Source organism: Paralichthys olivaceus, chromosome 24 (assembly GCF_024713975.1).
Source record: "Paralichthys olivaceus isolate ysfri-2021 chromosome 24, ASM2471397v2, whole genome shotgun sequence".
NCBI lineage: Eukaryota > Metazoa > Chordata > Actinopteri > Pleuronectiformes > Paralichthyidae > Paralichthys > Paralichthys olivaceus.
The window spans coordinates 6,092,105-6,109,576 of record NC_091116.1 but is presented as its reverse complement, the minus strand read 5'-3'; the positions used below and the strand labels follow the sequence as shown (position 1 = coordinate 6,109,576).

At 40.5% G+C, this 17,472-nt stretch overlaps 1 long non-coding RNA gene across 3 annotated transcripts in view; it reads left to right on the top strand.

The window, feature by feature from the left end:
- Positions 1–1,055: 1,055 nt before the first annotated feature.
- LOC109640200 (uncharacterized) overlaps positions 1,056–17,472 on the top strand; it is a 156,598-nt gene continuing 140,181 nt past the window's right edge. For all 3 annotated transcript variants that reach the window (XR_011240334.1, XR_011240335.1, XR_002203481.2), the window contains exons 1-4: positions 1,056–1,117; positions 1,471–1,558; positions 1,644–1,678; positions 2,317–2,378. This is a non-coding gene — a long non-coding RNA (uncharacterized lncRNA). The remainder of the gene's footprint in view (positions 1,118–1,470; positions 1,559–1,643; positions 1,679–2,316; positions 2,379–17,472) is intronic.

Sequence of the window (17,472 nt, the reverse complement as noted above, 5' to 3'; positions counted from 1 at the left end):
ATCGAGCCTTCCTGCCTCGTTGCACGTTCCACACAGACGCATTAATGATCTCTGGCCTCACATGAACTTTGCAGAAGATGCTCTCAGGGCTGCAGGGACCACTGTACATCGTGGGTGTTGCAGTTTGCTAAAGAATAACTGGAACATCTAATCCAGCGTGCATTATTGTCAAAGCTGGGAGTTTGGAGCAGCTACTGTTTGTGCTCTCTGTCTTCCCACTCAGTGCTTGCTGCTGAGAGTTGACACACACACACACACACACACACATACACTTTTAAGACAAAAGGAAAGTGACAGCTCAGCAAGATAAGGTGAACTTGTCAGACCCTTATATCTGCTGTAAGACCTTTACCAGGTAAAACTGGGCTGCGATCAGAAAGTCCATTTTGCTGAGGAACCTTCCTAACTAAGTAAAATGACCCTAAAGTATTTCAGCGGCCGTCATAATAAGAACTGTTCCAATTCTCTAAATGATTAGGAAAGCTACACTGCTTCCTAACAAATCTCCTTTGGCATAGCAAACACCGGGCCACCCTTCATTATATTGACATTACATTTGACTGGACACACCCACATAAATATAAAAAACTGCTGTTTTATTCTCCTGACCTGATCCAGGTCTGAATCATCACATGATCGTCTGATTTCTTCTCCGTCACATCCAGTGACATCAAGCTGATTGAACTTATAGTTCCCGACATCATCATCACAACTTAATACTTGTGTAAAAGGGATTTGAATCTCCTGACTGTAGAATGGACCCAATCATTTGTTTTCTCTTATTTATTATATTTCATATTCCTCACATTATCTTAATATCTCAACATTCCAGTCCTGTTTGTTTTATTTCAATCTATGTGAAATGTTTCCTCTGTATAAACTGAATTTCTCTCAACTTTATTACACCTGTCACATTTCCTGCGTACCTTCTGTTAGATTTACCTGATCAAACCATTTGAAAACAAAAAGGGGTAAACAATATCACCAACCGGCTGAAACCCAAACCCCACGTTGAGAAACACCACCACCCCTGTGCTGCTGCAGCTGTTGGTATGGTCCAATTACTGAAGGCAGCTGTGTTCGGCCCAGACAGGAAGTAGAAGAACGGAAGCAGCAGGTGAGACGAAGCGAAGTCAACTCACTCATAAATCAAGACAGAGCAGTGTAATCAAAGTGTACCCGCCTCATTTAGAAACTGTAGAGTGTGAAAGGAATATAAATAAAGATAAATATAAATATGTGTTAGGAACATATTCAAATATAAGGCAAAATGGACAGGGAAGCAAAACAATTGTGAGAATGATTTGAGAATGTGACACATTAAACCTCGTGAATTTATTGGTATTATATTAATTTAAATACATTAAAATAAGTGCAGTTATCACTCTGGGCATGTTGTGGAGTAAGTGTCACAGGAAGTGAAGTACAAGTACTTCAAAGTACTTGTACTGAAGGTACTTTGTTGCTTAGGTGTACTGAGGTGGAAGACATCGCCAGAAAACAAACTAAGCAGCAAACGGCCAAGAAGAATGAAGGGCTGAGGAGGAAACATGAAAAGGTAAAACATATGATTTTAAATACTTTCGTACACATTTCTTGCAAAGTACCGAAAGACAAAAGTGTGCATCCCCCTCTTGTTTCAGAAACCGAGGGAAGATGAGGAAACTGAGGACACCAGGTGAGGTCATAAAGTGTCCAAGGCTGAAAATATTTCGAATGAATGAATCATTAGTTGTGGGGTAGAAGTAAAGGTGAAGTTAAAGGTGCGGACAGTGGTCCGGGAAAATACTTATTGCAATGAGATGTATGATGTATTTTTCTGTCCTGGTGCGGCATCCGTTCTTTTCTGAGTGTTCCAATGCACAGTGTTGGCACGGCGTCAAATGTAAACAAACATGGCTGATCGTGAGAAACGGATGTTTATTTGGCTCGTGATGAGACGATTCAACTGTGATCAGTGCGGCCTCTGTTCATACATAAATAAAGCAGAGGAGGGGTGACGACAATGAGGCAACAGACACCGTTAGGCTTTTTATTTTGACGGGATTTAAGAGGGAGAGAGCACATGCACTGTCACTCAATCTCACAAACGAGCACTACACTATCCAGTGAGGTTGGGCTGGATGAATTTTCCCTGAGTGGCATTCCATTGCACTTTTTCAAATAGCAAGTTGAAAAATTCACATTCGTATAGACAGCAATAATTGGAAATATTAGATCGATTGTGTTTTGCTGTTTAACACCACAACATTCACAGTTACATTCAATGATAACATGACATTTGTTGACAGGAACCTTTTCACCCTCATGTTACAGACACTGAGGCGAGCAGCAGTCTCCTGCCACGTGATGAGGAAACAGAATACGTAAAACACAAGGTGAGCTCGGAAAAGATTTTATTTAAAAAAGTGTTGTTGCCACTTGCCTTTAACCCATCATGTGTGAGCAGTGACCACACGGAGCAGTGGGAGGTGGGAGTGAGTAAGAAGTAGTAGGAAGTAGTAGTTTTTCTGGTTTAAAGATTATTTCTGCCTTCTGTTCTGAGTTTTAACTCAACACCATGCTGTTGTCTCCTGTCCTGTACCAGTTTCTCCACCTTGCGTCTGTGGATACATTGTGTCAAATTTTTTTTGTGGTCACCCATCTGCTCGAGCCGATCGTCCTCTGCAAACTTAGCAATCATCTTCTTCCTGAAGTTCTCTTCGTTTTGCTCCTCCACTCTCTTTAAAATGAAACACAACCATGATCCTCAGCTTCCTGAACCAGAAAAGCTGCTATTATAACAAATTAAAAAAAATGAAAAAACATTACAGACGATTGCTAATGTTGCCGACAAAATGATAAGATTAGGCTCACCAACTCACTACTTATCTTTGAATCACTGCTCAAAACTCCTCTTTATAGGAAAGCATTTTTAAAATTTGATTTGTAACTGGTGCTCCTGTGTTGTTTTAACACTTCTATTGCAACCACATTTTGTGTTGTATCTTAAATAAGAAGGCTTTTGACTCTGCTGCCTATGACAGTACATGTTTAGTTTAAAAAGGCATAGAGGTATTGATGACTGATCTACTGAGTGGGCTGCATTGCTTTCATAGGACTGCCACACAAGCCATTAGCCAACCACTCTGACAGAACTTAAATGTGATGGTTACACCACTGTCCCTGGTTGTAATTTGAGCAATGGATTAATGACTCATTGAAAATGTCAGTGCTGGTGGGTTTTGGGGTGACCCTGTTGTGTATTACATTCACATAGCTCCTGTACCTGCAATGAAGTGTTTCGCTTCATGACTCTCTTAAGCCGTAGATTGATTGTATCGATACTAGGAAAACATCGCATTGGATTTAAGCACGTCAGACTTTATATGGATGTTTTTTTTTAGCACTTTTAATGATAAAGGCGTGAAACGTTACTCGATTCAGTCTGCCTGTCTGTGACCTCATCGCCACGTGGCGGCAGCAGCGCAAATATCAAAACATAGCATGATGGCGGATGGCAGAGGAGAACAAGTTTATATCCATAATTTATACCTGATTCCCTTACAAGAAACTACAGGAATCTAGGAAACTTCACCTGCACTGTCCAGTATCCAGGTATTTATTTCAGTCACGCTGGTTGGATCTTTGGCTAAAAATTTACTGAATCGATTCGAATCGTATCGTTCTGAATGAACCAATATCGTCCTTGAATCATATTGGCAACCATGAATCGTGATACGAATCGAATCGTTGTTAAAACGAATCGTTACACCCCTATCAGGTAGCTTTAAAGAATTGAAGCTGTTTCCAGCAGCAATATTAATAATGAAGTTAGAGGTCAGGCTCTTTATTTCTTCATATTAAATCTTTATTTGTGCATGAAAGTGGTCTAAGTTTTTATTCCTTCACAATAAATCTTTACTCAAGTATAATTACTAATTTATATCTTTTGGTGCTTCGGTAGATTTTAAAGAAAATGTGTAAATGCTCGAAGGTGAGTACTTATTTGACCTGTGTCTAATGACTTTAATAAATGATCAAATGCACTTAAGCTTTTTAAACAAGTTATAAGCTATTATTAAGAGCAACTTTTGGCAATATAACAAAAACAGCATTTGGCTGGAGAAAATTATATTGACAATAATATTTTTTTAACATTCTATTAAACATTAGACCAACACCAAACCATTGCAGAATGATTTAAACAATCCCTCTTTTGGGGACATGCATTACTGCACACTTGGTGGCTTTTTAATTAGTGAGAACAACCCATGACCATGACCTCGAAAGCATATAAGCATATAACATTTTTCAGTTCATTCACATTTGCATATCACAGCATATCCTGTTTCAATTAATATTGCTATCTCTACATAATGCTGTCACTCTGCTGGTGCAGCTCTCACCTTTGTGTGAGTGACTGTAAGGTAACATGCATTTAGAGAATAATGAATTACTGAGAAGGTCTCTAATTTCTACCACGTCTCTGAAGGAGCCTGACAACTCGTCCTGATGTTGTCAGTGACGACTACAGGGGGCATTTACCAGGCTGGGAGGGGCCGTGTCAAAGATGATAGTGAGTTGCATTGTGAGAGGTGCAAGATAATTTTTGTTTATATCAACCAGGCAGAGTTTGACGCAACTGAAGCCGACGCAGTGTCATTAGTGGCTTTCACTGTCTGTCCTGCCTTTGCAGACTGAAAACATGTTGTCAATGCAGCTGCAAAAAATAAATCTAAGAGGGAAATAACATGTAAATCATGGTAATATGATTTTTTTAGGTTTTTGTTCATCTCCTGCAAGACACAGACTTTTTATGGTAGCTTGCAGGCACCAGCTGCCGTGATGTGTGTGTGTGTGTGTGTGGTGATTGGTGGCTGTCTGGATCTATATTATACTTATTAATGCCTTCCTGTCTGCCCTATAATGACTTTAGCGGTGACATGTCACCCTGCTGCCTTTTATAAGAGTCTGAGTTGTGTTAGAGTCGTCCTCTGCACCTGTCTGACTCTCAGCTGTGTAGTTTCTTCAGTGATGCCTTCAACACACTATTCTAAAGAGGAGACTTTCCTTGGTTGATCCCTAAGATTAGATATCATTGAACCACATGTTAATATGGTCACATCCAGGACATCCTGAGAAACAGTTTGATTTGTACCCTTACTCTTAATATCTAAATTTGACATGGACAGGAAGTGTTTTGTGTTTTTGGCACAGGACTAGTTGTGAAGTTTTTAATATCTACACAGAATAAAATGGGACTTTCATAGAACAGAATTGAAGCACAGTCTTCCCTTGCAGCGAACGTTGCTGCATCACGTCATTTTATTTTCTCTGAAAGTCTGAAGGTTCAGGCTGCAACCAATGTTTATTTTCAATATCAATTAATGACCAAGTTGTTAAGAAGGTTAATGAAGGTTAATCTTTTTGTCTATAAAATACATATTTTTAAAACACCATTTTTAGTTTTCCTCAGACCAAGGTGGTGTCTTTTACATTCTAATGAGATATTTAATTCCAAACACACAAAGATTTGCTTTCATGTTTCCCAAATTAAATGATCAAACAATCATTTTGCTTAATTTTCTTCTTAATTTATCAATTAATCACAGGCAACCTTGTGGAATCAAGAATTCAGAATTTTGAAGTTGAAATTTCTTTCCAGACACTATAATAAAATGTATTGAAATTTCACATCGTAATACAAATATGCACAAAGTATTCATTCCAATATATCAAAAATATTTTTTGTATATCGTACCAATTCATCCTCAACAGTTTGTCCCTAAACCGATCCAATGCACTGCAGCTAACAGTAAGCCTCGAGGTTCACAAGATGATTGTTAGAATAATCATATTTCCAGTGGGCCTGTTTATTCTCATATTCACCCTGCAAGGAGTTATGGGAGCTTCTGCAGGCTGTGATTGCTTTTAATTGACTGAAGGTGCAGCAGTATAGGAAAAATTGGCAAACTGATAAAGGGAGAATCAGCTCAGATGTCTTTTAGCATATTTGTCCCAAAGCAACCTCGAATTCACACGTTGCCGTCTTTTTCAAGCTGTTATGAACAGCTGACGGTGCGTCCCATGTGTGGAGCAGGTTCTGGAAAGTGAACCTCTCTGACATATGGAGGTGGTCAGGGATGCAATAGTCAGGTTATAGGAAGCACAAATGGACATGAGCCAAATGAGATAGGACAATAAATGTACTTTTGTGAGTTTATGGGTTTCGCTGTCGTCCTCGCTAGAGGCAGATCCTTGTAACGGCTGCTGCCTGCCATTTCTAAAAGGATCCAATGAGCCAGAAAAAAATGTCCAAGAGCAAAGACGGAGCCACTTGTCCCCACATCGTGTCCATGTCTCTGTTTTGGATTGGATGGTTTTCTGTGGGGTTGTTCTGTTCAGTTCTCCTGAGGGCGAAATCGAGTCACAGAAATGTTTCTGCTCTTCTCATCCTCTTGCACTCCTCCTCTCCCTTCGCAGTGCTCTGTCTCTCCTAAGTATGTGGCAAGAAGCAGCCCTCAGGCAGAAGTTATTTCTCAGGCAAGTGCAGCTGCCTACTCGCTGCAGAAACACACACACATAGGAACTTTACAGATGATTTAACTATGTCTCTGCTCCAGAAATAATAACAGCTACTACAGCAGCACTAAAAGCCTGTGTAGTAAAATGAGTTTCTGACTGAATTGGAGCACAGAGTGTAGATATCTGTTTGGACTGTCTGGGGACTCGGAAGGTGAAACTAGCTACCTTGCTTTGCTTGACATTGACATTGATTCCTGTTAATATTTCTGAGTTCTTAATGAGTTTTGGGAAAATGTAAACTGCTAGCTGTTTGGTTGTGGTGAAGCTCGGATATAAAAGTGTAATCATCTGATGTTTTGGTCTCGTCACTGAAAAACAGTTCATCATGGAAGCACATTGAATCCTGGGACAGGTTGGTCTGAGAAGGATCCAACCATTACAGCCTTGCTCAGGGATGAAAGAATGCATTTGTCGGCTGCCTTTGAAGGAGCCTCCGGAATGGGATGGCCTTGATGCGCTGCGTTGACGCGGTCTATCTTCAAATGCCTGAAATGAATTGAATTGATCTATTTGATGCAGAGTACCCTGAACAGGCATATGGCAACAACCTGTCTTCTTGTAAAAAGAAAAGCATTTTGGATTCTTTTGAACAACAGGTGTGTTAAATGACAACACGCTTCGGTGAGATGAAGCGAGCGAGGGAGGAAAAGAGTGAACTGGATGAAAGAGAAAAGACAAGTATGTTTGTTTGCATTCAGTTTTGTGCAGACCCTTGGGGAAATGAGGCTTTGATTAGATTAAAGCTAGATCTACATACTGTTAATTACCTGTGTGTGTGTGTGCGTGCGTGCCTGTGTGTGTGTGTGTGTGTGTGTGTGTGTGTGTGTGTGTGTGTGTGTGAGTGTGTGTGTGTGTGTGTGTGAATGCTGCTGCAGGGTGGCACTGAATTACATCGCCTGAGTAGGGGGGGACATCTGGTTTAAGTGGGATGGGTGATTATAGCAGCATGCAAAAGATAAGAATGTGTGTACATGTTTTTGTGTAATTGTGTGTCCTTTGCAACATGAGCATAATAAGGGGGGAGGTAACGTTTGTGTTGCAGTTTCTGTCGTCATGTCTATTTTTCTGGAAAGACGAGTTGCTAGTTACGGCAATGATAAAGCTTTTTATACTGTTTACTTGGTAGCAAGATCACAACTGGAAGGATTACCATGACACTCAGTGGAAGGATGCATTATGGGTCAGGAAAGAACCTATGAAATTGCGGTGCAGATCCAGGATTAGGATAGATACGGAAAGATTGGGAGTTCTTCAGCATCCCAGGGAATAATTCATAGATCTCGATGGAGAAACATCAATGAGCGTGTGGCAGAGATATGAATTCTACTGGGAAACATTCTAATGAGAAAATATGTTTATATGAGGCCAATAATTAGCATTAGCAACATGTATACAAGTGAGTGTTTTTGACCAATTCATGAAAAATAGAAATTTAATAAACACCATTCAGATAAAAGAAAAAACAACATATTTAATCACATAGAATTAAAATAACATTCTCATCATAAGGAGGGTTAGAGAGTTTAAGAGATGATACATTCAACTGTATTGAAAATGAGGATCAGTCATGAGAATCAAATGAGATTTTCACCATGAACGTTCTTTTTCTTTGCTGATAATCTTAAATCTTGATTTGAATAATACCTCTGACAAAGCATAGTGAGTTAAAAACACCGTCTCAGGAGCCAGTGGCAGAGAGAGAGAGAGAGAGTGTTCACTTGAAGTGTTGAATAGGTTTTCAGGAAGTTGGTTTGTTCTTCTCAACTCTGCCAACGTCGTCTCTGGCTCGCACATTTTCCATCGCCTCGGCCAAGTGACTCTCTCTTCCTCTCTCACACGTGCTTGTGAACCAGGCTCCGATAGACCGGCTGCAGTAACTCACATGGACACACATGTCTGCAGCCATGCAGGCTTTTTAAACTATAGCAAACTAGCTCTGGCAAACGACCTCACTCTGACCTCAGTTCAACCACTAACTCACATGGACACACACAGTAATAAGTCTGCTCCTGGCCACAAATGGAAGCTCTACAGGCCTGTGTATGTGTGAGAGAGAGTGAGCAGACCGTTTATCCACCGGTGACGCTGGTGGCACCACAACAATCTCGTCATTATTGGACTCGACACAAAGTCTGAAGAGGAGCAGAAAAAGCACAGAAGCAGAACTCACAGAAGAAACACAGCAGTTATTCTGAGCTTGTTAAAACCTCTCAGTGGAATAAGGGGTGGGGGGTTCTTTTCAGTACTAACATTCACCAACACTGGCACACTTTATTTTAAGCTGGATATTAATATCTCCAAATACTTTCAAATGCAGTAATGTTGACTTGTCCTGTTTAGTGAATCGTGCTTGATTCTAAGCTGTGTATTTCTATGAAGGTGATGGGGTTCAGCAGCAGCAGCAGCAGCAGGAAACAGTTCATTATTCCTGCTACACTCTCCTGCCCCTTTTTCCCACTGCCAGTCTCAGGGGTCTTTGTACTTCGGGGTTCCCTCTCAGTAATTGTGATGCCCAGTGTCCCCAGCAACAACTAGACCAGCTCAGTGGCCTCTGGTCAAGGCAGGAAACTCACTTTTGTGCTCAGTGGCAGGCGGAAGACAAAGACGGCTCTGTGCAGTGAACTGTTTACCTCCCTGTGATTATTTTGTTAATGTTTACTCAGTCGAATCATGAGAAAAAGTGCATTTTTTTTACTATACTGGGAGGATGTTTAAGCAAGGACCTTGAAGCCACAAAGCAGAATGTGGATTCAGTAATAACTACAAAAAAAGATTTGAAGTTGAATACAGCAGTTTTTAGATTTTTCTTTGTAACAGATTTTTTTTAAACCTTTACTCAAAAATTGCACATTTTCAAGTTTTAGGAAAAGCTGATTGGTGTTAAAAAGTCTCACTAGGCTTCATTGTCATGATTTTTATTTTGCCACATACACTTTTGTCTTTATCCAGGCAACAGTGCTCTATAAATACAATGCCAAGTGGTTAAAGAAAATCTAATAATGTCCATGTATTTCAGGTCACCGATAATGTACATGTTTATATAACCACCACTGTTTGCAGCTGATGTGCAGCTGACTTCAGGGGTTAAGGTTTTGGAAAAGCCTTCTCGTTCCTGGTAGAAGCCTGGTAAACGTGGTTAGAGGTCAGAGGGGGATTGGAAAATAAGATTTGATGGCCATTTAAGCCTGGGTGAGCCCAGATGAAATAAGATTTGAGGGTCATTTCTCGATATCAACCTGGGGGCCAAAGTAGATAACAGATTAGAGATCACAAATAACAGGAAGCATAAATTCACTGAGAAGATGATGGAGGAGCGAGAGCAGAGGGGGAGAAGGCAGGAGGCTGTGTAATGGTGCTGTGAGTGGAGGGTAGATAGTAGATGGCAGTGAGGCTAGGCTGTAGCTGGCTGCAGTTAAGTGAAGTCATTTTCGAGAAGCATCTTTTTCTCTAGTCTGTTTCATAATGCATCTCCTAATATAACAACATTTTCTCAAGCCAAGAAACTGCTGTAGTTGTATGTTGAAAGCATAGTCATAAAATCCAAGAGTTATAAAGGTTATAATCTATAAAAAATATATTTAAACACATATTTGCCGAGTTTTAATTGATGCTTTCGCATATTGATTTGCAGGATTGATTTCTGGTTTGATTTAAAGTAATTATTGTCTGTTTTCATCTCGGTCAAAACCTTATTCATACTGTATGGATTACTTTTATCAGTCTAGAGTTTCCTCTTTTTCTATCACCGTCATCTTCTGGCCAACTCAAGTTCTGACTCATCGATCTTACAAATTCATGTCAGGAACATAAATCAAAGCTGGAGGTAGTGATTGTGCATTATGCATATAAACTGCAGCAAAATGTATTTATTTTCTTATTGCTGCAGTGGGTGTTAATGGGGCTCGTTCATCGTTTGCACACACTCACACTGACTAAGAGAAGTAATAGGTGTGCTCCTCATTCTCTGGTCAGGTCTGAAAGTGTGCATGTTAAATATGTGCGCGTGTTTATCAAGATAGATGTGTGTTTATGAATAGAAAGAATTATAGCCGTAGATTTGTAGGCCAGGCCGCCTTGGGCAAAACAAACACACGGAATCCACCCACACTGCCCAACCATGGCCATTTCTCCTGCATGCTGAAAGCATGGGAGGGGGGGGGCAGATGTGATCACACCTTGGGAGTGACACAAAGAAAAGAGTAATTATTTCTGCTGTAATTACGAAATATTGCTATGTAGCCTGGAGAGAGGGTGGTGGGGGATGGGGAGGAGAGAAACTGGAGCAGAGTGTGTGTGTGTGTGTGTGTGTGTGTGTGTGTGTGTGTGTGTGTGTGTGTGTGTGTGTGTGTGTGTGTGTGTGGCAAAAGGCCAGAGATAAAAAGAGGAAGTGAAGACAGATTAAGCCTCACCTGGACGCATGGAGATATAAGAATTACCTCTGCAGCACTTAGGGTATGAAGCCCCAGAAATCTACAGCTGCAAGAGACAAGTCTGTTCATCCAAAACCAGAGGTGTCACTTCAAATATGTCCACGTAGAAGCAATTAAAAAATCATCTTCTTTCTTTTCAAGATGAAAAGATGTGCTTCGCTCCATGAGAGCCTCATTAAAATTTGAGAGCTGAAGAGATAGGAGAGCAGACAAGGTTTATTATTGGCTTAATTATGAAATATGACCAGAAACAAACTCAGCAAAGGAATATGTTTGAGATATTATAAAAGCAAACAAAAAAAAGAGGAGCAGGAAGGACTCAAATTCTCCGCTGTTATATAGGTGAATATATCGTTTCTTTGTCCATCGGTCCGCTGGGGTCCGCAGTGGACATCAATATTATTTTATGAATTAAATGGTGGATGAAAAACATCAGACATATTTAAGGGAACTGTTGGTGGAGCTATGAGCTCTACTCTAGTTTTGCATGTATCTGCTGTTGAGCCACAACTTTCTTTCATCATGGATTAATCTGCAGATCATTTTTTCCATCAATCGTCATCATTCACCTATAAATTGTTGTCAAAGAGTGTTAAGTGCTCGTCACCCCAACCAACACCAAAACCAAAATAAATTCAATTCCACATTTGAGAATCAGATATTATTGAATTTTTAGCATTTATTGTTGAACAATTGTTTGCAGACTATCTATAGCTGCTGCTATTTACCAATGGGCAAATTTTACCCAGGTCAAATGAGACTATGACCTATTTTTGCATGACTAAAATAGGGCAGGTATTACAGTAGTAGAAGTGGAGCACATGAGGACAGAGGGAGGAATTGTGCGCCCTATTCTGGTTTTGGAATGAGCCGCAGGATTTTGATCGGGATGTTTCATTCGAATGAAAGGATTCCTTAAAAAATTGTTGCCTGATCTGGGCAAGAGAGATGCTGCTGCTGTTGCACTGTGATCACGGAGAAGATGTAACATAATTTTTACGAGTGTGTGTGTGTGTGTGTGTGTGTGTTTCTGTAACGCTGCCTCAGATGACTTCTGCACAAACTGTGTCTGAGATTTCAATTTCTCTCCTGGAAAAGAAGTTGTCAGAGTGACAGAGGTGGCAAAAGCATATGTGCGAGAGAGAGAGAGAGCTTCATTTTTTTTTTTTTGCTTACTGTTTAGTCTGTTTGGTAATTATCATATCCACCATCTGTCACAGAGCATATGATAAGGAGAAGGAGCAAGGCTGCCTAGGGGAGATGGAGGGAAGTACAATCGAGGAGAAAGCTGCACAAAAGCATGTCAGTGTGGTAGCAGTGCGTCTCCCTATGTTTGTTTATGTATGAGAGAGGCTGCTGGCATGCATGTGTCACTGCATACATTAATGCACAAGTGTGTGTGTTCGTGCACAGCGTGATGGGCGGGTGTGGCGGGCGCAACAAGAGCTATTTTTAGACGCTGCCTCACCTAGCTGTTAGCAGCGTGTTTAGGAGGAGGCGGGAGGCATCATGAGAGTCCCAGCGGACCGAGAGAGCCCTGCCTCATAACGTTATGTCACAACTCACCCCACCTCTCTCCCGCTGTCTTCCTCTATTCCTCCTTCCAGTCCCTGAAAAACACAATCTGGATAGGCCTGCAAACATGCCTTGAAATACTCTCTCTGCAATCAGTGCCACATCGACGCAAGTCCCTCCTGGCGAATTGAAAGTCATGCCACCATTTGGAAAAGCCTACGGCCTGAAGACAGTAATAAAATTAATCTATATTCAATTTCTTAGGAAATAGAGGGGTTTAAAAGATGGAGCAAATCCATAAAGACATTTGTTTCTCCTAATGAGATGAAGAAATGAGGATCTAGAGAAAACTCAAACTCAAAGTGAGAATATTACACAAAAGGACCAGGTCTGTCTTCCCTCGTGCCGCCATCTGTTTATTCATTGGTGATACCACAAGAACAGAAGGCGAACCTGGCACTCAGTAGCCACTTTATGACTAACCGCTAACAGCTCTGTCCCGAAATTTAGGACAGATTAAACACCAATATACGCCGCGTTCATTTGTCACCTGCAGTGGCAAAACACTTTCAGTCAGTGAAGTGTAAAGTAAAGAAATAAAAATGAGCAGAAACGTAATCGGGAGATCAGGGAAATGTAATCTCCAAGGAAATAAAAGAACCTACAAACCCAAGTTACCATTTAAATTTTAATTTAAATGTCTGTTTTGGAAAGCGGCATATTCTTTGTTCTTACCATCTTATTACTAGACCCAACATGTATGCAGCACTTGATTGGGCTGGGTGGACACATAATTGATCAGTTGATTCTGTAAAATATCTAAAAGATACATATTTGTATGGAGCCTGGATGTGCTGTAGCATATGGAAAATAAAATCTTTTAGAATGCCTTCTGGTTATTTCTACATAAAACTAGAATTTAACACAAAATACATCATAAACAGAAATTTGACAGGTTCTGTTTTTCCTGTTTCTACAGACGGAGGCAGATAATCCTCTGTTTTCTTTGCTGAATCATCATATGAACAATTTTCTTTTTTATTCTTTTATTTATACTGATGTATTATTTATGTATGCATTACTAAACTTAGTGTTTAGAAGCTGAGGTGGGTTGGTTTTCCCCAGCAACGAACTAACGTGGGTAGAAGTGACAATCGGATTTTATTCACTCATTCCAGAGGTTTGTTTATGCTATTACTGACAATCGTTGAGGTCGTTGAGAATGGTGGGGTCTATTTTTAGCCACTGAATAGCCGTTTCATGTGCCACTTTGAATGGATTGAATTCAGAGCGATTGGAAACTCTTTGAAGCTGCTTCATACAGCCTCAAGAGTGGACACAGTATTTACAAGGTGCGATAACGCTGCTGCTGCCAGTGCTACGCCTGTGGGTTTTCAGGAAAAAGAAGGAAAGGACTGTGCTGACGGATGCACAAAGTGATCTAATGAGAAAAAATAATTTTTTGAAATTAAATGTACATTAACCTTTTAAATAGCTTGAAAGCATTTCTGTCATTATTGCTGACTCTGTTTAACTAAACCTTTGAATAAGGAGTTTTACTGCCAATTTTCTAACACACTGCCAGACCTGCTTCATATGGTTCTCAATCATATTGATTAAATAGACCCCTCTATGCAAATCATATTGGCAAATGACTGCATGATGAATAACACTGAGTGCTTTTAAAGTATATGTGTGTGGGCGGGTGTCAGTTTGTGTTACAGGAGACAGGAGCAGCTGTGGGCAGAGCAGGATGTGAGCACGGTGTACAGTGCAGTGTTTATTAAAAGCCGTTTGTGTTTAATGTCAATTCTGAATATCAAACATCTCACAAACGATCAAAGACACCTTTTAGTTAGCAGTGTGTAACCACGTACACACATTAAGTGCATTTATGCACAAATTTAAAGCACAAATTTCAGCTGCTTTGAGCCAAGTATGCTGCTTTACACTTATTCAGTTATTGAGAAATATATTATATTATAGATGTATTACTCTATATTTAACAGATGTCATCAGGTGTTTTCCTGGTTAGGATTCACAATAGAAATGAAATGCGAAATAGACCAATTAAACTGTCTCCTGTAAAAAATTCCTATAATTTGTAAACTGTCATTGCGACTGGTTCTGTAAGAAATATGATTGTTCTTGATTTTGGCATCCAGACTCTGAACAGAATCCAATCACAGAGCACAATAGCTCTCGTTCAACAATTCAGCGACACGGCTCCTCTCTATCAATGGCTATCTGCATGTGAATGGAAATAAATCAAATGAATGTACTGTTGATGGTCTTGATTGGTCAAAGTAGAAACGGAAACCAGAAGACTTCAGGCCCCCATAATCTTGTCCCTTGCCTATAAATGTTACATAATCACGTGTAGAATCGGCTCATGAAGTTTGTAGAGAACCAGAAAAACCAGTCAGACTAAGAATGTGTTTTCATTTTCCAGCAGATTCAAACATTTTGTGCTGAATCTCCTTGAATTTGCCTCCGCATGACATTTAGACAGCTGTTTTTGGAGAATTTTGTAACTCACACTTTGTTATTGCAGTGTAAAACATTCCCAAACAATTCTGCTTTGCACCAAACAGACTGAGACATTCACACTGTAATTTTCACTCAAGCAGTCCTATGTCCTGTGAAGCACACAGAAGCAGAATCAGTCTGGTGCTGCCTCACTGCACTAACGCAGAGCACAGCGGTAGCCAGACACACGAGGGGTCCTCTTGAAGCTACTGGTGCATCTTAATTTTTTTCCTCTCTGAACCAGATTCATGAATTATAAATAACGGATGGAGAGATAAAGCAAATATAAGCAGGAGACATAGGATGAAAGCGGGGGAATGAAAGAGCAAATAAAAAGAGGGAGAGCACCGTTAAACTGTCAGTGACACTATGGAAAACTACACCACTGGGGAAAGAGAAAACAGTACGATTAAGGTGAGGAGATGAAGGCAGAGAAAAAAGGCATTGAGGCGTGAAAACAAGAGCAAGACGGGCAATATGAGCTCAGGGGAGAAAAGTGTGTGTAGCAGAGTAATAGAGATGAGAGTGCGCAAGAGGCGGGTGGGGGAGGACAGGAAGATGGAGAGGTGTTAGGGGCAAGATGGGGAAGAAGGGGAAGAGAAGATGAAGAATCGGTGGGAGATGAGCTCCGCTTCGAAGCAAGAAAACTAAATTGTTCGTCTGATTCCTCCTCTTGGTTTGCGATAGACTTTTGGTTTCATAATTGTCCCGAAACTGAGAAACAATAGCTGCTGAAAAATTAACATCCCTTTTCTATTCTCGCTTGCCGCTGCTCTCTCGCCTCCGGCAGCTTGTCCGATCATCTCTCCCTTTAACTTTTCTCCTCATTTGCTCCATAATTACCTCATCTACTGTAAAGCCGAGGGGGAGGCAGAGACATTAAGTGCTATATGGCAACTTCAGCACTCGACTCTAATGGTCAATAATGGGATCTCGTTTTCTCACACTCACATAAACTGTGTTTTCTCCACTTCAGTGAGATCAAATGGGAGAGTTGCACAGAGGCTATCAGCGTTATCAGTTTCTAGAAATACAGTTGTAAGGGACAGGAAAGAACAGGAGGAAGAAATGAAGCCAGACAGGTAGTAGGTAAAAGTAGGAAAGTTTGCAATTGGCATATGAAGAACGCAGCAGGAGATTATCCAGGTCAGTTGCATTCACAATAAGGAAGCATTCAGGCGAGGGGTGCCTGTGGATATCGTGTATTTTTGTTTACAAAAATCGTTAAAATCGCCAAAAGCTACTGAATCTTGTTTTCTCTCCTAGGTAATATGTTTGCCTGTGTCTACTACGTGTATGGCTCATCTTTTTATCTTGAGATACTTGGATACTGGAATATACCCAGAGCAACTAACTCAGACGTTTGCTTACTCACATACAGTCCTTCTGGAAAATGTCATGAAAAATGTCTGGACTTCAGTGCTGGTCTAAAAGCATCTTCTTTTGAAAACGCACAAACCCAAGCCGAACGAGCGCTGTTGCTCGGTAAAGCAGTAATGAGTTTTGTAGCTAGAAAACGAAACTAACTTTGAATGGATCTCCTGCATGTTTTCTTATTTCTGTCTAATATATTTTGTCTTGTCCCTGACGTCTCTTTCACTGGTGTCCTCTCGATGACCTAAACTCTGCACAGAAGCAGAAATATCCAGGAGTTTGGGAGTGGTTCATTTAATTTAAGTACCACATCAGAAGATTGATAATTTTGCATGTTCTATCTATAAACAATCACAGATCTCTACATCAGCTACATCTACTCTTTAACATCAATGTGACTGCACTCGTGTTTATTTTTATCATCATGGCAGACTGTCTCCCCGGCTCCCACCGTGCATCAAACAAACAATACAAGAGAGGACGCCAGACACGCGTACGTGCTCGGAAAACCCACCTATACGCTGCACTCAGGTTTTGGAGAAGCATGAAAGAGCTTCACTCGGATTAAGTTAATTAATTCCCTTGCGGTGTGTTGCAGAGGCAGATATAAACTTTTAGTAACAAACCCAGAAAACAGATTAAACCCCCCAACACACACACACACACACACTCATCCTGCTCTTTATTCTTTCCCCAAACCAAGGACGAGAATACACCAACCCTGAATCTTTTCTCATGATTTTGCACCAACGTCCTGAAAGAGAAGAGTTAGGGTGCGATACCATGGATGTAATGGTTTTGTGGATTTTAACAGGTGTGGTCTGTCTTTCCATGTAACCTTTTTTTTCTTTTAACATGTTCCTGAATATGAAAAGCACACATGACAGATAAGGCTTCATGCTGCATTCACCTGTTGTCTAATTTCACACCGCACACATGAAACTCTCATCTACTTACAGCAGGATTTAAAACCACTGCTGCAGACTGTTCCTAACATTTCACATTTGTGCATTTCATCAAATTAAACCTCATCCAGCCAGAAGCAAATCAGTGAGGC